Here is a 20,000-nt window from a genome sequence, read left to right as displayed (position 1 = left end):
CTCCTACCCACTCCCCTATCCCATCACTTGTCTGTAATGCTTTGTTGTTTGGCTTTAGTGAATGCAAGAATGTTAGTGTAGCATGTGGTGTAATGTATAGCATAGGCTAGCCTGTACTGTGTATTATACTGTCATGTTATGTTTGACGACTGTTATTATTTATTATTTGCTGCTTCATGGCTTGCGCTGCGTCGCAGTAATGTTTGTATGATGACGATTGATTGTCAATAAAGCAATTTTCAATCAAAAAATCTGTTCTTATCAGTTTAATATCTGATACGTCCCCTATCTGGGGACCATATATTAAATGGATTTTTAGAACAGGGAGATGGAAATAGAGCTTGCTCTGTCCACTCCACGCATTGACCTGGTATTGCAGTATTTCCAGGACCGGTGCACCCTTCCCTTATGTGTTGACTAAAATCAGATTCCAAAAGTGCTATTTGTGTTTGCTATTGTTTTTGTCTTTCTGATGGGATCTCCCCTTTTAATCCCATTATTTCAACACCTGTTGGACAATGCATTTGTACAGTCATGTGTGATAATGAGCTCATTTATTAAATGCAATTAATTAATACATTGCCACCTCTTGTTGTGTGTGTGTGTGTGTGTGTGTGTGTGTGTGTGTGTGTGTGTGTGTGTGTGTGTGTGTGTGTGTGTGTGTCTTCTGTGTTTCTGTGTTTCCGGCATTTCACATTGGAACAGCTCATTCACCTTCCTTGTCTTCTCTCCGCCCTCCCTTTTAGGTAGGTTAAAGAGCTGCACCTGAGCCAGCCACTGATTGATTGATGCAGCACCACAGTCAAATAGTGGAGTGGAGTAGGGGGAACAGCAAACAGCCATTAAAGCAGCCCGCCCGCCACAATGGACCTACCTGTGTACACTAGATGGATGTGATGGAATGTACTGTCGTCCCTACATTTCCAAGAAGAAGTAAGAATTGCAGTTGCAACAAACCCTTGCTTGCCTACAAAGAGAGCAGCAATTTGGATTTGTTACTATGTTACCTGGAAGAATAACAAACTGTGCAAGGATGGAGGTTGTAGGAGCAAAGAGAAGTTGTCTGTAAAGTTGGTGGATGCCTATTTTCCATTTTGCAGTCCCTTGTCTCCCTCTTGTGGCCTCCTGGAGGCAAATAAATGTGCAAAAAAAAGACAGCCTGGCGGCCGGCTGTTGCAGTGTTGCCCTCTCAGGCAACACTGAGTGACTGACTGAGCCGCACCGTCTTATATAAAGTTCAGACGGAACTTTGCACGTGTCATAGTGGAGCCCTCAGGATTCCAGAGCCAGCTTTCTGACATCATAATGGGGCCTGCCTCAGAGATAAAAGCCTGGGCCCAGGCAGTGTTGGTCAGTGCTGCTCAGCAGGCAGCACTGGACTGGACTGGACTGGATTACAGCTGATACAAGGTGTGAAGGAACAAGGGGTGGCTGTGGGCATGCACTTGCTGCCGCTGCCAGTGTTTATCTGCATGGCAGGAGGGCATTTGGGCGTTGCCAGGAAGGCGTTTTTATGTAGATTCCTCCTCTTTCAGCACTGCATTGTGGTGCAAGCAAAAGAAGCAAATCCTGTGTAGCTTCCTCTCCGGCCTTTATTCACCTCCCTCCCGCTTAGTAGCTGTAAATGTGTGTGAGCCTGCAGGGCCCCATGGAATTGCCTAGGAGTAGGCTGAATCAATCGCTGCAAGGGGTGAACAGCAGTATGGGACAGGCTCGGGCAAGGCAAGGGCCGCTCGGGTTATCGCTTCTCGGCCTTTTGGCTAAGATCAAGTGTAGTATCTGTTCTTATCAGTTTAATATCTGATACGTCCCCTATCTGGGGACCATATATTAAATGGATTTTTAGAACAGGGAGATGGAAATAGAGCTTGCTCTGTCCACTCCACGCATTGACCTGGTATTGCAGTATTTCCAGGACCGGTGCACCCTTCCCTTATGTGTTGACTAAAATCAGATTCCAAAAGTGCTATTTGTGTTTGCTATTGTTTTTGTCTTTCTGATGGGATCTCCCCTTTTAATCCCATTATTTCAACACCTGTTGGACAATGCATTTGTACAGTCATGTGTGATAATGAGCTCATTTATTAAATGCAATTAATTAATACATTGCCACCTCTTGTTGTGTGTGTGTGTGTGTGTGTGTGTGTGTGTGTGTGTGTGTGTGTGTGTGTGTGTGTGTGTGTGTGTGTGTGTGTGTCTTCTGTGTTTCTGTGTTTCCGGCATTTCACATTGGAACAGCTCATTCACCTTCCTTGTCTTCTCTCCGCCCTCCCTTTTAGGTAGGTTAAAGAGCTGCACCTGAGCCAGCCACTGATTGATTGATGCAGCACCACAGTCAAATAGTGGAGTGGAGTAGGGGGAACAGCAAACAGCCATTAAAGCAGCCCGCCCGCCACAATGGACCTACCTGTGTACACTAGATGGATGTGATGGAATGTACTGTCGTCCCTACATTTCCAAGAAGAAGTAAGAATTGCAGTTGCAACAAACCCTTGCTTGCCTACAAAGAGAGCAGCAATTTGGATTTGTTACTATGTTACCTGGAAGAATAACAAACTGTGCAAGGATGGAGGTTGTAGGAGCAAAGAGAAGTTGTCTGTAAAGTTGGTGGATGCCTATTTTCCATTTTGCAGTCCCTTGTCTCCCTCTTGTGGCCTCCTGGAGGCAAATAAATGTGCAAAAAAAAGACAGCCTGGCGGCCGGCTGTTGCAGTGTTGCCCTCTCAGGCAACACTGAGTGACTGACTGAGCCGCACCGTCTTATATAAAGTTCAGACGGAACTTTGCACGTGTCATAGTGGAGCCCTCAGGATTCCAGAGCCAGCTTTCTGACATCATAATGGGGCCTGCCTCAGAGATAAAAGCCTGGGCCCAGGCAGTGTTGGTCAGTGCTGCTCAGCAGGCAGCACTGGACTGGACTGGACTGGATTACAGCTGATACAAGGTGTGAAGGAACAAGGGGTGGCTGTGGGCATGCACTTGCTGCCGCTGCCAGTGTTTATCTGCATGGCAGGAGGGCATTTGGGCGTTGCCAGGAAGGCGTTTTTATGTAGATTCCTCCTCTTTCAGCACTGCATTGTGGTGCAAGCAAAAGAAGCAAATCCTGTGTAGCTTCCTCTCCGGCCTTTATTCACCTCCCTCCCGCTTAGTAGCTGTAAATGTGTGTGAGCCTGCAGGGCCCCATGGAATTGCCTAGGAGTAGGCTGAATCAATCGCTGCAAGGGGTGAACAGCAGTATGGGACAGGCTCGGGCAAGGCAAGGGCCGCTCGGGTTATCGCTTCTCGGCCTTTTGGCTAAGACCAAGTGTATTTATACAGGAGGTTTTTGGTCAGAAGGTGCTCAGGTACCCTCTCTCTCGGCCTCGGGGGATCGTCCAGGTTCGCCTGGACTTCACCCCCGTGCTGCTATTTGGGAGAGAGGCTTAGTCCTGAGCAACGAGTTGCGATCCCCCCCCCAGCCCTTTGGTGTGTCTCCTTAAAGCCAAAGGGCGCAGCGCAAGCTGTGCGGTACCGACCTGGCCACGCAAATGGCAGGCGGACCTGATGCGGTGCCGGTATACGCCCGGTTGAAGAATACTGCAAGATTTATCTTGGCAGAGGGTGGAGGCGGTCCTCGTGGTCTCAAGTTCCTTGTCCACGATATTTTGGAAAAGCGGTTGGCGGTCCACAAGAACGAGATTTTGGCGATCCAGGACTACCCAAGGCGTGGAGTGTACGATGTGACCTTTATGGGAGAAGGAATCCTCCGTGATGCCATGGGAAAAGCTGAGAGGCAACAAGGTGAACTCATGGCCTTGGGAGTCCAGGTAATTGAACACGCTTTTGAAGTAACCAAACTCGTAGTGATTAAAATGTATTCCCCATACGTGAAAGATCAGGAAGTGGCTGCGTTTCTTGCTGCATACTTTAAGAACGTTAAGCTGCTGGGGAGAGTTATGAACGAGTGCGGTGTGTGGACCGTCAAATGGAAATTTATTGTTACGCTAATAAAGGACCCCTCCACCCAAGAAACGAAGCTACCACCTGCTCGTTTTAAACTTGGGAATGTGAATGGCGACCTCTATTTCTCAGGAATGCCAAACTTCTGCAGGGCCTGCGGTACCTATGGACATACCAGTTTTAACTGCGATGTCACCTGCAGGAACTGTGGAAGTAAACAACACACAATGAGAGAATGTACAGAAGAGAAAAAATGCAATTTTTGTCAAAAAACTGGTCATCTTTATTATGCTTGTCCACATAGGTACCGAGGCGAAGAAGATGAGCAACCCGAGGTGCCCCCACGTGCTCCACCAGCAGAGCAGTCCCGTCCTCAAGGAGGAGAGCAAGCTGTTGCGGCGAAAGAGCAGAGAGGTACCTGGGCTTCAAGGGTACGGCCAGCCGAAGCCAAAACAGGTGCCTCTCAGCCAGCGACCTCAGGGGATAAAAATGAGCCCAGCGCGAAGGAAAAACGGCAGGCCAAGAGGAAGGCAGAAAAGGAGCAGGCCATCGATGAACCTGTGGCATCCCAGACGGCTGGTTGCTCAGGCGGTGCCGGGCCTGCTCCTAATCCTGGGTCTCTAGAGACCGACTCGGAAGGAGAAGACTGGGTACAGGTGGGTCCCCGTAAAAAGGGGAAGCAAGAACGTGCCAGTAGGAGGGAGACAGGGGAGGAGCAGATGGATACGTCCGTGCGGAAAGATGTGGCTCCTCCTGGGACCCCCTCCTCGCCTGCACTGGTGAGGAGGACGGGCACTGCTCCCTCCGTATTATCGGACACCCCGCCATGCGCACAACCTCCCCCTCTAGACCGGCCTTCACGGGCCCAGGGGGGAGAGGCGGGGCCCTTGGGGGACCCACCAGACATGGACCCAGTCGGTCAACCGAGAGAGACCCAGGTGAGGCTGTGCGAGTCTGGGCTCCCCGTGTACGAGGTGAGTGTTGCTGGCTCAGCTCTCAGCGACAGTAGTTCTTCTCCTGCCTCGTCCCTCTTTTCAGTTGAGTCGGATGAGGGCGGGGCCATGAGTTCAAGTGAGGTTTCGGGTATTGCTGGTGGAGGAGCAATCTGATTTTAAGTACGCCTATTATTTATTATTTTAAAATCAGAATTTTGCTTTTACTCTCCACGATGTCTGAGCTCATGGGAATCTCCCTCAACGTGAGGGGCGCCAAGTCAAAAGTGAGAAGGGTTGCTCTCTTCAATTTTTTATCTTGCCTGGCAGCCTCTGTATTTTTCCTGCAGGAGTGCGGCATTCCCCATACAATGAGATATGAAAATTACAAAAAGGATTGGAAGTATGGTCCATCCGTCTGGTCTGGATCCAACGAGTCCAGATCAGCAGGGGTCGCCATTCTTTTTAAGGGAAACGTTTTAATTGATTTTATTCAAGAAATCTTACCAGGACGTATTTTAATGGTTAAAGCTTTTATTGATGGTGTAAAGTGGCAGTTTTTAAATTTTTACGGATCACCAGAAAAGAACGAAAGAGCGAGGATGCTGGAGATTTTACCGCTTTTTATCAACACATCTGAGCCTTTTATCCTCGCAGGTGATTTTAATTGTATCCTGAGAGGAGAACGCCGGCTTACCAACAGTACAAGTAGGAACTATGACAAGACCTCTGGACTGCTCAAGGATATCGTGACTGATTTTAAATTAAAAGACATATACAAAGAATGTAACAGGAGCAGTCCAGAGGAAGCCGGCGTTACCTGGAGCAACGCCACCTGTAGCTCCAGGATTGATTTTATCTTTTGTTCTGAAAATTTACTGCCTTTTAATTGTGAAGTTTTAACCAATGTGTTTTCAGATCACAGGCTTTTATCTTTTAAAGTAAAGCATGATCTTAATAATATTGTATGTAAAAAGTCCTGGAAGATGAATGTTTCCCTTTTAGACGATCCACAGGTTTTAGCAGATTTTATTGAATTTTACCAAGAAAGCAGGCGGGTAAGAGATACACGTACTCCCATCAGTGCATGGTGGGAGAAAATGAAAAAGAAAATTAAAGATTTTTTTATTAAGAAAAGCGTGGCGAAAGCCAAAGAGAAATACGCTTTTTTTAAAATTCTCAATACCCGTCTGCAGACCCTGTACAAAATGCAAGATCATGACATAGACGTTAAAGATGACATCACCAATTTGAAAAAGGAGATAGCCCAGTGCCTGGAGCAGAAAGGTAAAGAGATTATATTCCGTTCAAAAATACAACATGTGGAGGAGAACGAGACCTGCTCCAGGTACTTTTTTAAGAAAATAAATAACAAAAAGGCAATTATCAAAAATATAGAAGGGGTGTCAGATGTACAGGGTCTTTTAAGTAAAGTTCATGAGTTTTACACTGACCTTTTTAATGTTAAGACTGTGGATCATAATTTTATGCGTGACTCACTGAAGGAGATTACTACTGTTTTAGACCCTGTCTCCCAGAATTTTTTATTACAGGAGCTGACGGAGCAGGAGGTTTTAGAAACTGTCAAAAGTTTTAAAACAGGGAAAGTTCCCGGACCGGACGGTATACCCAGTGAGTTTTATGTAAAATTTTATGACATTTTAAAAGAGGATCTTTTTAACCTTTTTTCTGATGTTTTTAATTCCAAGATGCTGCCTAAGTCCTGGCGGAAGGGTGAGGTCTCCCTGCTGTATAAGACGGGTGACATCGCAGTTTTAAAGAATTGGAGACCAATAACCCTTCTAAATAGCGACTATAAAATTATGGCTAAAATATGTGCAAATAGATTAAAAGCCATAATACCCCACATTATACACTCTGACCAGGTGTGTGGGGTGCCAGGCCGCAGCATCTGGGATAATTTAAACCTAATAAAAGACGTGATTGAGGACACGAGGTCTAGAAAAGGTAAACTAGCCATTTTATCTATAGACTTTGAGAAGGCGTTCGACCGTGTCTCTCATTTTTATCTTTTTAAGGTTTTAGAACGTATGGGTATACCTGAAGGTTTTTTATTATCTATTAAAGCCTTTTACAGAGAATGCACCAGCAAAATTTTAGTGAATGGTTTTAAGACACAGGACATATTTTTAAACTCTGGGGTGAAGCAGGGGTGTCCCTTGTCCCCACTGCTTTTTATATGTGCATTGGAGCCTCTGTTATGCGCAATTCGCCGCGATAAGTGTATCCGTGGAGTCCCCCTGCCCGGGGGAGGCGGCGTAGAGGCCAAAGCAGTGGGGTACATGGATGATGTGGCGGTTTTATGTAGGGACGCCCTGTCGCTTCAGAGAACCCTTAGGCAAATCGAGTTTTATTGCTGTGCTTCCGGTTTTAAGGTAAACTTCAGCAAGAGTAATATTTTAAACATAGGAAGCATGGCTCTTAGAGATATACCGGTTCCTGTGTCTGATAATATTAAAATTTTAGGTGTCTCCTTCAGTGAGTACGACAATGGTTTTATCAGTTGGGACATGGTGGCGCAGAAGGTAAATCAAAAAATATGCATGTGGAACATGAGGAAGCTTACCATGGAGGGAAAAATTTTAATAATTAAAATGATAATTTTACCTTTGCTTTTATACTTAAGCATGGTTTTCCCTCCTCCCACGGTTTTATTAAGAAAAATTACTAAAGCTTGTTTTACCTTCTTTTGGAGTTCCAGAATGGAGAAACTTAAACGTGAGACGGTAATGAAAATCAAACCAAAGGGTGGCAAAGACTTTCCAGATTTTAATAGGTTTCTTTTAATCAAGTACTTTTGTTTCTGTCTTAATTCTCTTTTTAAACAACATCATTGGTCTTATTTTCTACGTTTTAATACTGGGTTTTTTATGCGAAGGATGGGGTGGTTTGAAATTGTTTTAACCTCACCTTATGCTTTTAATCTACCAGCAAATTACGTGATTTTAGAGAAAATAGTGGCCTTGTTTAATTTTAAAGGGAAAAATTTTAATGACATGATAAACAGTAAGAAACTTATAAAAGACATAAGAGGAAATGAAGTCGTCACTAATATTGAAAATTTTAATAATGAACGCTGTGCTTTTATCTTCAAAATGGTTAATGTGTTTTATCTTTTTAATACACAGATGGACCTGGCCTGGAGCTGCGTTCATCAATGTCTTCCATGCCGGGCATTCCAATTCAGGAGAGGATTCACGAGGTCTGCTATCTGTCCGAGGGAAGGCTGCCAGGCTGAGGAGACCGTGCGTCATATTTTTTGGAGTTGCGATTTTACTAAACATATTTGGATAAAGATATTCCCTCTAATGAAGAAGATGGCAGACCTAAAGGACTTGAGTTACGAAATGATTTTATATGGACTCTTTGGATGCCCAACCGCGAACCAAAAGACTATTGCATGGAAGACGATGAACTGCGTAAAAGAAGCTCTGTGGAAGGCCAGGAACATCCTGATTTTTAAGCACGATGTTTTATCTGTTGACGATGTTTTAGGTCTTTGTTTTAGCGAGATGTACATTTATTATTTATTAGATAAAAAAAGAAATGCCACCCTTTCAAATAAATGGTTTGTAAAAGAATGGAACTCCAATATATAAGAATTTGCCACCATGTCCCCTTTTATGTGTTTTTATGTAAATTGATTTTATTACTGTAATTCATTGTAAAAAAGCTGTAATTTATTGTAAATGTTTTTGAATTTTAAGTAATAAATCATTGACACCCCCGCGAGGGGGTAGCCAACTGAAAAAAAAAAAAATCTGTTCTTATCAGTTTAATATCTGATACGTCCCCTATCTGGGGACCATATATTAAATGGATTTTTAGAACAGGGAGATGGAAATAGAGCTTGCTCTGTCCACTCCACGCATTGACCTGGTATTGCAGTATTTCCAGGACCGGTGCACCCTTCCCTTATGTGTTGACTAAAATCAGATTCCAAAAGTGCTATTTGTGTTTGCTATTGTTTTTGTCTTTCTGATGGGATCTCCCCTTTTAATCCCATTATTTCAACACCTGTTGGACAATGCATTTGTACAGTCATGTGTGATAATGAGCTCATTTATTAAATGCAATTAATTAATACATTGCCACCTCTTGTTGTGTGTGTGTGTGTGTGTGTGTGTGTGTGTGTGTGTGTGTGTGTGTGTGTGTGTGTGTGTGTGTGTGTGTGTGTCTTCTGTGTTTCTGTGTTTCCGGCATTTCACATTGGAACAGCTCATTCACCTTCCTTGTCTTCTCTCCGCCCTCCCTTTTAGGTAGGTTAAAGAGCTGCACCTGAGCCAGCCACTGATTGATTGATGCAGCACCACAGTCAAATAGTGGAGTGGAGTAGGGGGAACAGCAAACAGCCATTAAAGCAGCCCGCCCGCCACAATGGACCTACCTGTGTACACTAGATGGATGTGATGGAATGTACTGTCGTCCCTACATTTCCAAGAAGAAGTAAGAATTGCAGTTGCAACAAACCCTTGCTTGCCTACAAAGAGAGCAGCAATTTGGATTTGTTACTATGTTACCTGGAAGAATAACAAACTGTGCAAGGATGGAGGTTGTAGGAGCAAAGAGAAGTTGTCTGTAAAGTTGGTGGATGCCTATTTTCCATTTTGCAGTCCCTTGTCTCCCTCTTGTGGCCTCCTGGAGGCAAATAAATGTGCAAAAAAAAGACAGCCTGGCGGCCGGCTGTTGCAGTGTTGCCCTCTCAGGCAACACTGAGTGACTGACTGAGCCGCACCGTCTTATATAAAGTTCAGACGGAACTTTGCACGTGTCATAGTGGAGCCCTCAGGATTCCAGAGCCAGCTTTCTGACATCATAATGGGGCCTGCCTCAGAGATAGATAAAAGCCTGGGCCCAGGCAGTGTTGGTCAGTGCTGCTCAGCAGGCAGCACTGGACTGGACTGGACTGGATTACAGCTGATACAAGGTGTGAAGGAACAAGGGGTGGCTGTGGGCATGCACTTGCTGCCGCTGCCAGTGTTTATCTGCATGGCAGGAGGGCATTTGGGCGTTGCCAGGAAGGCGTTTTTATGTAGATTCCTCCTCTTTCAGCACTGCATTGTGGTGCAAGCAAAAGAAGCAAATCCTGTGTAGCTTCCTCTCCGGCCTTTATTCACCTCCCTCCCGCTTAGTAGCTGTAAATGTGTGTGAGCCTGCAGGGCCCCATGGAATTGCCTAGGAGTAGGCTGAATCAATCGCTGCAAGGGGTGAACAGCAGTATGGGACAGGCTCGGGCAAGGCAAGGGCCGCTCGGGTTATCGCTTCTCGGCCTTTTGGCTAAGATCAAGTGTAGTATCTGTTCTTATCAGTTTAATATCTGATACGTCCCCTATCTGGGCTGGGGACCATATATTAAATGGATTTTTAGAACAGGGAGATGGAAATAGAGCTTGCTCTGTCCACTCCACGCATTGACCTGGTATTGCAGTATTTCCAGGACCGGTGCACCCTTCCCTTATGTGTTGACTAAAATCAGATTCCAAAAGTGCTATTTGTGTTTGCTATTGTTTTTGTCTTTCTGATGGGATCTCCCCTTTTAATCCCATTATTTCAACACCTGTTGGACAATGCATTTGTACAGTCATGTGTGATAATGAGCTCATTTATTAAATGCAATTAATTAATACATTGCCACCTCTTGTTGTGTGTGTGTGTGTGTGTGTGTGTGTGTGTGTGTGTGTGTGTGTGTGTGTGTGTGTGTGTGTGTGTGTGTGTGTGTGTCTTCTGTGTTTCTGTGTTTCCGGCATTTCACATTGGAACAGCTCATTCACCTTCCTTGTCTTCTCTCCGCCCTCCCTTTTAGGTAGGTTAAAGAGCTGCACCTGAGCCAGCCACTGATTGATTGATGCAGCACCACAGTCAAATAGTGGAGTGGAGTAGGGGGAACAGCAAACAGCCATTAAAGCAGCCCGCCCGCCACAATGGACCTACCTGTGTACACTAGATGGATGTGATGGAATGTACTGTCGTCCCTACATTTCCAAGAAGAAGTAAGAATTGCAGTTGCAACAAACCCTTGCTTGCCTACAAAGAGAGCAGCAATTTGGATTTGTTACTATGTTACCTGGAAGAATAACAAACTGTGCAAGGATGGAGGTTGTAGGAGCAAAGAGAAGTTGTCTGTAAAGTTGGTGGATGCCTATTTTCCATTTTGCAGTCCCTTGTCTCCCTCTTGTGGCCTCCTGGAGGCAAATAAATGTGCAAAAAAAAGACAGCCTGGCGGCCGGCTGTTGCAGTGTTGCCCTCTCAGGCAACACTGAGTGACTGACTGAGCCGCACCGTCTTATATAAAGTTCAGACGGAACTTTGCACGTGTCATAGTGGAGCCCTCAGGATTCCAGAGCCAGCTTTCTGACATCATAATGGGGCCTGCCTCAGAGATAAAAGCCTGGGCCCAGGCAGTGTTGGTCAGTGCTGCTCAGCAGGCAGCACTGGACTGGACTGGACTGGATTACAGCTGATACAAGGTGTGAAGGAACAAGGGGTGGCTGTGGGCATGCACTTGCTGCCGCTGCCAGTGTTTATCTGCATGGCAGGAGGGCATTTGGGCGTTGCCAGGAAGGCGTTTTTATGTAGATTCCTCCTCTTTCAGCACTGCATTGTGGTGCAAGCAAAAGAAGCAAATCCTGTGTAGCTTCCTCTCCGGCCTTTATTCACCTCCCTCCCGCTTAGTAGCTGTAAATGTGTGTGAGCCTGCAGGGCCCCATGGAATTGCCTAGGAGTAGGCTGAATCAATCGCTGCAAGGGGTGAACAGCAGTATGGGACAGGCTCGGGCAAGGCAAGGGCCGCTCGGGTTATCGCTTCTCGGCCTTTTGGCTAAGATCAAGTGTAGTATCTGTTCTTATCAGTTTAATATCTGATACGTCCCCTATCTGGGGACCATATATTAAATGGATTTTTAGAACAGGGAGATGGAAATAGAGCTTGCTCTGTCCACTCCACGCATTGACCTGGTATTGCAGTATTTCCAGGACCGGTGCACCCTTCCCTTATGTGTTGACTAAAATCAGATTCCAAAAGTGCTATTTGTGTTTGCTATTGTTTTTGTCTTTCTGATGGGATCTCCCCTTTTAATCCCATTATTTCAACACCTGTTGGACAATGCATTTGTACAGTCATGTGTGATAATGAGCTCATTTATTAAATGCAATTAATTAATACATTGCCACCTCTTGTTGTGTGTGTGTGTGTGTGTGTGTGTGTGTGTGTGTGTGTGTGTGTGTGTGTGTGTGTGTGTGTGTGTGTGTGTGTGTGTGTGTGTCTTCTGTGTTTCTGTGTTTCCGGCATTTCACATTGGAACAGCTCATTCACCTTCCTTGTCTTCTCTCCGCCCTCCCTTTTAGGTAGGTTAAAGAGCTGCACCTGAGCCAGCCACTGATTGATTGATGCAGCACCACAGTCAAATAGTGGAGTGGAGTAGGGGGAACAGCAAACAGCCATTAAAGCAGCCCGCCCGCCACAATGGACCTACCTGTGTACACTAGATGGATGTGATGGAATGTACTGTCGTCCCTACATTTCCAAGAAGAAGTAAGAATTGCAGTTGCAACAAACCCTTGCTTGCCTACAAAGAGAGCAGCAATTTGGATTTGTTACTATGTTACCTGGAAGAATAACAAACTGTGCAAGGATGGAGGTTGTAGGAGCAAAGAGAAGTTGTCTGTAAAGTTGGTGGATGCCTATTTTCCATTTTGCAGTCCCTTGTCTCCCTCTTGTGGCCTCCTGGAGGCAAATAAATGTGCAAAAAAAAGACAGCCTGGCGGCCGGCTGTTGCAGTGTTGCCCTCTCAGGCAACACTGAGTGACTGACTGAGCCGCACCGTCTTATATAAAGTTCAGACGGAACTTTGCACGTGTCATAGTGGAGCCCTCAGGATTCCAGAGCCAGCTTTCTGACATCATAATGGGGCCTGCCTCAGAGATAAAAGCCTGGGCCCAGGCAGTGTTGGTCAGTGCTGCTCAGCAGGCAGCACTGGACTGGACTGGACTGGATTACAGCTGATACAAGGTGTGAAGGAACAAGGGGTGGCTGTGGGCATGCACTTGCTGCCGCTGCCAGTGTTTATCTGCATGGCAGGAGGGCATTTGGGCGTTGCCAGGAAGGCGTTTTTATGTAGATTCCTCCTCTTTCAGCACTGCATTGTGGTGCAAGCAAAAGAAGCAAATCCTGTGTAGCTTCCTCTCCGGCCTTTATTCACCTCCCTCCCGCTTAGTAGCTGTAAATGTGTGTGAGCCTGCAGGGCCCCATGGAATTGCCTAGGAGTAGGCTGAATCAATCGCTGCAAGGGGTGAACAGCAGTATGGGACAGGCTCGGGCAAGGCAAGGGCCGCTCGGGTTATCGCTTCTCGGCCTTTTGGCTAAGATCAAGTGTAGTATCTGTTCTTATCAGTTTAATATCTGATACGTCCCCTATCTGGGGACCATATATTAAATGGATTTTTAGAACAGGGAGATGGAAATAGAGCTTGCTCTGTCCACTCCACGCATTGACCTGGTATTGCAGTATTTCCAGGACCGGTGCACCCTTCCCTTATGTGTTGACTAAAATCAGATTCCAAAAGTGCTATTTGTGTTTGCTATTGTTTTTGTCTTTCTGATGGGATCTCCCCTTTTAATCCCATTATTTCAACACCTGTTGGACAATGCATTTGTACAGTCATGTGTGATAATGAGCTCATTTATTAAATGCAATTAATTAATACATTGCCACCTCTTGTGTGTGTGTGTGTGTGTGTGTGTGTGTGTGTGTGTGTGTGTGTGTGTGTGTGTGTGTGTGTGTGTGTGTCTTCTGTGTTTCTGTGTTTCCGGCATTTCACATTGGAACAGCTCATTCACCTTCCTTGTCTTCTCTCCGCCCTCCCTTTTAGGTAGGTTAAAGAGCTGCACCTGAGCCAGCCACTGATTGATTGATGCAGCACCACAGTCAAATAGTGGAGTGGAGTAGGGGGAACAGCAAACAGCCATTAAAGCAGCCCGCCCGCCACAATGGACCTACCTGTGTACACTAGATGGATGTGATGGAATGTACTGTCGTCCCTACATTTCCAAGAAGAAGTAAGAATTGCAGTTGCAACAAACCCTTGCTTGCCTACAAAGAGAGCAGCAATTTGGATTTGTTACTATGTTACCTGGAAGAATAACAAACTGTGCAAGGATGGAGGTTGTAGGAGCAAAGAGAAGTTGTCTGTAAAGTTGGTGGATGCCTATTTTCCATTTTGCAGTCCCTTGTCTCCCTCTTGTGGCCTCCTGGAGGCAAATAAATGTGCAAAAAAAAGACAGCCTGGCGGCCGGCTGTTGCAGTGTTGCCCTCTCAGGCAACACTGAGTGACTGACTGAGCCGCACCGTCTTATATAAAGTTCAGACGGAACTTTGCACGTGTCATAGTGGAGCCCTCAGGATTCCAGAGCCAGCTTTCTGACATCATAATGGGGCCTGCCTCAGAGATAAAAGCCTGGGCCCAGGCAGTGTTGGTCAGTGCTGCTCAGCAGGCAGCACTGGACTGGACTGGACTGGATTACAGCTGATACAAGGTGTGAAGGAACAAGGGGTGGCTGTGGGCATGCACTTGCTGCCGCTGCCAGTGTTTATCTGCATGGCAGGAGGGCATTTGGGCGTTGCCAGGAAGGCGTTTTTATGTAGATTCCTCCTCTTTCAGCACTGCATTGTGGTGCAAGCAAAAGAAGCAAATCCTGTGTAGCTTCCTCTCCGGCCTTTATTCACCTCCCTCCCGCTTAGTAGCTGTAAATGTGTGTGAGCCTGCAGGGCCCCATGGAATTGCCTAGGAGTAGGCTGAATCAATCGCTGCAAGGGGTGAACAGCAGTATGGGACAGGCTCGGGCAAGGCAAGGGCCGCTCGGGTTATCGCTTCTCGGCCTTTTGGCTAAGATCAAGTGTAGTACCTGCTCAAGCTGAGGTTAGTAATCATCCCTGCCGGTGGTACGTGGGCCATCGTAGGGGGATGACAGAACGCCGAGGTGAGGGCAGGGAACCACAACGGTCATCGCTCTGGTGTACGCATTTGGTTTAAAGGTACCATTTGTAGGTGACCAGGCGACCGCCGGATCGAGGTCATTAGGCCGGGTAGTTTGGAAGCCCGAGTTGCTATGTGCCCCAGGGCTGGTGACCCTGGGGTGCCCTAACTCACTGGGGGTGGGATCCCACTGAGTGAAGGCACACTTGCACGCACTCTCTTTCACGCTATATGAGCACACACCTTTATTCTCCCGGCCTTCTGGCTGGGAGATGAGGAATTTTTTTATACCTGGCGGATGTCCAGGCTGTATCACAGCGCACATCCACTTATTTAATTTTGTTTTTCACTGTGTGTTTGTCACGTTTGTCACAAGGATTTTGGGATGCGGTGCCCTTTTGGGACCCTCCTGAGGTCTAGGGGGAAAATGTGTGGCCTTCTGGTTCCTTTTTCCCCTGCAACCCGGCCTCCCTTCTTCGGAGGGGAGGTGCAACTAGGATGCAGGCTCCTAGGTGGACACTGGGGTGGCAGCCCAGGTAGAAGCCTAGGAGTGTGTTTGGGTCTCCCTAAGCTTCGGCGAGGGGGGACCATCGATCCTTGATCCTCTAGGCCTATGGTTTGGAGGGTCAGGGAATGGTTATGCGGGGCCTCTCTCTTTTAAGAGAAGGGCTGCGATAGACCGCATCCTTGTGCACTTTTTGTGTGGCACCTCTGCACTTTTTATGCACTTGGGTGATAGAAAGCACGACTCGGGCTTTTTAATAAAAAAAAAAAAAAAAAAAAAAAAAATCTGTTCTTATCAGTTTAATATCTGATACGTCCCCTATCTGGGGACCATATATTAAATGGATTTTTAGAACAGGGAGATGGAAATAGAGCTTGCTCTGTCCACTCCACGCATTGACCTGGTATTGCAGTATTTCCAGGACCGGTGCACCCTTCCCTTATGTGTTGACTAAAATCAGATTCCAAAAGTGCTATTTGTGTTTGCTATTGTTTTTGTCTTTCTGATGGGATCTCCCCTTTTAATCCCATTATTTCAACACCTGTTGGACAATGCATTTGTACAGTCATGTGTGATAATGAGCTCATTTATTAAATGCAATTAATTAATACATTGCCACCTCTTGTTGTGTGTGTGTGTGTGTGTGTGTGTGTGTGTGTGTGTGTGTGTGTGTGTGTGTGTGTGTGTGTGTGTGTGTGTGTCTTCTGTGTTTCTGTGTTTCCGGCATTTCACATTGGAACAGCTCATTCACCTTCCTTGTCTTCTCTCCGCCCTCCCTTTTAGGTAGGTTAAAGAGCTGCACCTGAGCCAGCCACTGATTGATTGATGCAGCACCACAGTCAAATAGTGGAGTGGAGTAGGGGGAACAGCAAACAGCCATTAAAGCAGCCCGCCCGCCACAATGGACCTACCTGTGTACACTAGATGGATGTGATGGAATGTACTGTCGTCCCTACATTTCCAAGAAGAAGTAAGAATTGCAGTTGCAACAAACCCTTGCTTGCCTACAAAGAGAGCAGCAATTTGGATTTGTTACTATGTTACCTGGAAGAATAACAAACTGTGCAAGGATGGAGGTTGTAGGAGCAAAGAGAAGTTGTCTGTAAAGTTGGTGGATGCCTATTTTCCATTTTGCAGTCCCTTGTCTCCCTCTTGTGGCCTCCTGGAGGCAAATAAATGTGCAAAAAAAAGACAGCCTGGCGGCCGGCTGTTGCAGTGTTGCCCTCTCAGGCAACACTGAGTGACTGACTGAGCCGCACCGTCTTATATAAAGTTCAGACGGAACTTTGCACGTGTCATAGTGGAGCCCTCAGGATTCCAGAGCCAGCTTTCTGACATCATAATGGGGCCTGCCTCAGAGATAAAAGCCTGGGCCCAGGCAGTGTTGGTCAGTGCTGCTCAGCAGGCAGCACTGGACTGGACTGGACTGGATTACAGCTGATACAAGGTGTGAAGGAACAAGGGGTGGCTGTGGGCATGCACTTGCTGCCGCTGCCAGTGTTTATCTGCATGGCAGGAGGGCATTTGGGCGTTGCCAGGAAGGCGTTTTTATGTAGATTCCTCCTCTTTCAGCACTGCATTGTGGTGCAAGCAAAAGAAGCAAATCCTGTGTAGCTTCCTCTCCGGCCTTTATTCACCTCCCTCCCGCTTAGTAGCTGTAAATGTGTGTGAGCCTGCAGGGCCCCATGGAATTGCCTAGGAGTAGGCTGAATCAATCGCTGCAAGGGGTGAACAGCAGTATGGGACAGGCTCGGGCAAGGCAAGGGCCGCTCGGGTTATCGCTTCTCGGCCTTTTGGCTAAGATCAAGTGTAGTATCTGTTCTTATCAGTTTAATATCTGATACGTCCCCTATCTGGGGACCATATATTAAATGGATTTTTAGAACAGGGAGATGGAAATAGAGCTTGCTCTGTCCACTCCACGCATTGACCTGGTATTGCAGTATTTCCAGGACCGGTGCACCCTTCCCTTATGTGTTGACTAAAATCAGATTCCAAAAGTGCTATTTGTGTTTGCTATTGTTTTTGTCTTTCTGATGGGATCTCCCCTTTTAATCCCATTATTTCAACACCTGTTGGACAATGCATTTGTACAGTCATGTGTGATAATGAGCTCATTTATTAAATGCAATTAATTAATACATTGCCACCTCTTGTTGTGTGTGTGTGTGTGTGTGTGTGTGTGTGTGTGTGTGTGTGTGTGTGTGTGTGTGTGTGTGTGTGTGTGTGTGTGTGTGTGTGTGTCTTCTGTGTTTCTGTGTTTCCGGCATTTCACATTGGAACAGCTCATTCACCTTCCTTGTCTTCTCTCCGCCCTCCCTTTTAGGTAGGTTAAAGAGCTGCACCTGAGCCAGCCACTGATTGATTGATGCAGCACCACAGTCAAATAGTGGAGTGGAGTAGGGGGAACAGCAAACAGCCATTAAAGCAGCCCGCCCGCCACAATGGACCTACCTGTGTACACTAGATGGATGTGATGGAATGTACTGTCGTCCCTACATTTCCAAGAAGAAGTAAGAATTGCAGTTGCAACAAACCCTTGCTTGCCTACAAAGAGAGCAGCAATTTGGATTTGTTACTATGTTACCTGGAAGAATAACAAACTGTGCAAGGATGGAGGTTGTAGGAGCAAAGAGAAGTTGTCTGTAAAGTTGGTGGATGCCTATTTTCCATTTTGCAGTCCCTTGTCTCCCTCTTGTGGCCTCCTGGAGGCAAATAAATGTGCAAAAAAAAGACAGCCTGGCGGCCGGCTGTTGCAGTGTTGCCCTCTCAGGCAACACTGAGTGACTGACTGAGCCGCACCGTCTTATATAAAGTTCAGACGGAACTTTGCACGTGTCATAGTGGAGCCCTCAGGATTCCAGAGCCAGCTTTCTGACATCATAATGGGGCCTGCCTCAGAGATAAAAGCCTGGGCCCAGGCAGTGTTGGTCAGTGCTGCTCAGCAGGCAGCACTGGACTGGACTGGACTGGATTACAGCTGATACAAGGTGTGAAGGAACAAGGGGTGGCTGTGGGCATGCACTTGCTGCCGCTGCCAGTGTTTATCTGCATGGCAGGAGGGCATTTGGGCGTTGCCAGGAAGGCGTTTTTATGTAGATTCCTCCTCTTTCAGCACTGCATTGTGGTGCAAGCAAAAGAAGCAAATCCTGTGTAGCTTCCTCTCCGGCCTTTATTCACCTCCCTCCCGCTTAGTAGCTGTAAATGTGTGTGAGCCTGCAGGGCCCCATGGAATTGCCTAGGAGTAGGCTGAATCAATCGCTGCAAGGGGTGAACAGCAGTATGGGACAGGCTCGGGCAAGGCAAGGGCCGCTCGGGTTATCGCTTCTCGGCCTTTTGGCTAAGATCAAGTGTAGTATCTGTTCTTATCAGTTTAATATCTGATACGTCCCCTATCTGGGGACCATATATTAAATGGATTTTTAGAACAGGGAGATGGAAATAGAGCTTGCTCTGTCCACTCCACGCATTGACCTGGTATTGCAGTATTTCCAGGACCGGTGCACCCTTCCCTTATGTGTTGACTAAAATCAGATTCCAAAAGTGCTATTTGTGTTTGCTATTGTTTTTGTCTTTCTGATGGGATCTCCCCTTTTAATCCCATTATTTCAACACCTGTTGGACAATGCATTTGTACAGTCATGTGTGATAATGAGCTCATTTATTAAATGCAATTAATTAATACATTGCCACCTCTTGTTGTGTGTGTGTGTGTGTGTGTGTGTGTGTGTGTGTGTGTGTGTGTGTGTGTGTGTGTGTGTGTGTGTGTGTGTGTGTGTGTGTGTGTGTGTGTGTGTGTCTTCTGTGTTTCTGTGTTTCCGGCATTTCACATTGGAACAGCTCATTCACCTTCCTTGTCTTCTCTCCGCCCTCCCTTTTAGGTAGGTTAAAGAGCTGCACCTGAGCCAGCCACTGATTGATTGATGCAGCACCACAGTCAAATAGTGGAGTGGAGTAGGGGGAACAGCAAACAGCCATTAAAGCAGCCCGCCCGCCACAATGGACCTACCTGTGTACACTAGATGGATGTGATGGAATGTACTGTCGTCCCTACATTTCCAAGAAGAAGTAAGAATTGCAGTTGCAACAAACCCTTGCTTGCCTACAAAGAGAGCAGCAATTTGGATTTGTTACTATGTTACCTGGAAGAATAACAAACTGTGCAAGGATGGAGGTTGTAGGAGCAAAGAGAAGTTGTCTGTAAAGTTGGTGGATGCCTATTTTCCATTTTGCAGTCCCTTGTCTCCCTCTTGTGGCCTCCTGGAGGCAAATAAATGTGCAAAAAAAAGACAGCCTGGCGGCCGGCTGTTGCAGTGTTGCCCTCTCAGGCAACACTGAGTGACTGACTGAGCCGCACCGTCTTATATAAAGTTCAGACGGAACTTTGCACGTGTCATAGTGGAGCCCTCAGGATTCCAGAGCCAGCTTTCTGACATCATAATGGGGCCTGCCTCAGAGATAAAAGCCTGGGCCCAGGCAGTGTTGGTCAGTGCTGCTCAGCAGGCAGCACTGGACTGGACTGGACTGGATTACAGCTGATACAAGGTGTGAAGGAACAAGGGGTGGCTGTGGGCATGCACTTGCTGCCGCTGCCAGTGTTTATCTGCATGGCAGGAGGGCATTTGGGCGTTG

General features: G+C 46.6%; 8 non-coding genes and 2 pseudogenes across 8 annotated transcripts; all 10 read left to right on the top strand.

Annotated features, from left to right (window-relative positions):
* Window positions 1-216: 216 nt before the first annotated feature.
* Window positions 217-404, top strand: LOC142716455 (U2 spliceosomal RNA). The gene has a single exon (XR_012871675.1). It is a non-coding gene; the product is annotated as a U2 spliceosomal RNA (small nuclear RNA).
* Window positions 405-1,740: 1,336 nt separating this feature from the next.
* LOC142716448 (U2 spliceosomal RNA) lies at window positions 1,741-1,931 on the top strand. Its single transcript, XR_012871670.1, has one exon. It is a non-coding gene; the product is annotated as a U2 spliceosomal RNA (small nuclear RNA).
* Window positions 1,932-8,602: 6,671 nt separating this feature from the next.
* On the top strand, window positions 8,603-8,804 carry LOC142716459 (U2 spliceosomal RNA; annotated as a pseudogene).
* A 1,344-nt stretch (window positions 8,805-10,148) lies between these two features.
* LOC142716452 (U2 spliceosomal RNA) lies at window positions 10,149-10,344 on the top strand. The gene has a single exon (XR_012871673.1). It is a non-coding gene; the product is annotated as a U2 spliceosomal RNA (small nuclear RNA).
* A 1,344-nt stretch (window positions 10,345-11,688) lies between these two features.
* Window positions 11,689-11,879, top strand: LOC142716447 (U2 spliceosomal RNA). Its single transcript, XR_012871669.1, has one exon. It is a non-coding gene; the product is annotated as a U2 spliceosomal RNA (small nuclear RNA).
* Window positions 11,880-13,229: 1,350 nt separating this feature from the next.
* On the top strand, window positions 13,230-13,420 carry LOC142716446 (U2 spliceosomal RNA). The gene has a single exon (XR_012871668.1). It is a non-coding gene; the product is annotated as a U2 spliceosomal RNA (small nuclear RNA).
* A 1,333-nt stretch (window positions 13,421-14,753) lies between these two features.
* On the top strand, window positions 14,754-14,823 carry LOC142716465 (U2 spliceosomal RNA; annotated as a pseudogene).
* Window positions 14,824-15,613: 790 nt separating this feature from the next.
* LOC142716458 (U2 spliceosomal RNA) lies at window positions 15,614-15,805 on the top strand. The gene has a single exon (XR_012871678.1). It is a non-coding gene; the product is annotated as a U2 spliceosomal RNA (small nuclear RNA).
* A 1,340-nt stretch (window positions 15,806-17,145) lies between these two features.
* Window positions 17,146-17,336, top strand: LOC142716445 (U2 spliceosomal RNA). Its single transcript, XR_012871667.1, has one exon. It is a non-coding gene; the product is annotated as a U2 spliceosomal RNA (small nuclear RNA).
* Window positions 17,337-18,688: 1,352 nt separating this feature from the next.
* LOC142716444 (U2 spliceosomal RNA) lies at window positions 18,689-18,879 on the top strand. Its single transcript, XR_012871666.1, has one exon. It is a non-coding gene; the product is annotated as a U2 spliceosomal RNA (small nuclear RNA).
* The last annotated feature ends 1,121 nt before the right edge of the window (window positions 18,880-20,000 follow it).

The sequence above is a fragment of the Rhinoderma darwinii genome, unplaced genomic scaffold (genome assembly GCF_050947455.1).
Source record: "Rhinoderma darwinii isolate aRhiDar2 unplaced genomic scaffold, aRhiDar2.hap1 Scaffold_4501, whole genome shotgun sequence".
Classification (NCBI taxonomy): Eukaryota; Metazoa; Chordata; class Amphibia; order Anura; family Rhinodermatidae; genus Rhinoderma; species Rhinoderma darwinii.
The sequence above is the reverse complement of the archived record's forward strand: the minus strand, read 5'-3'. Positions and strand labels throughout refer to the sequence as shown.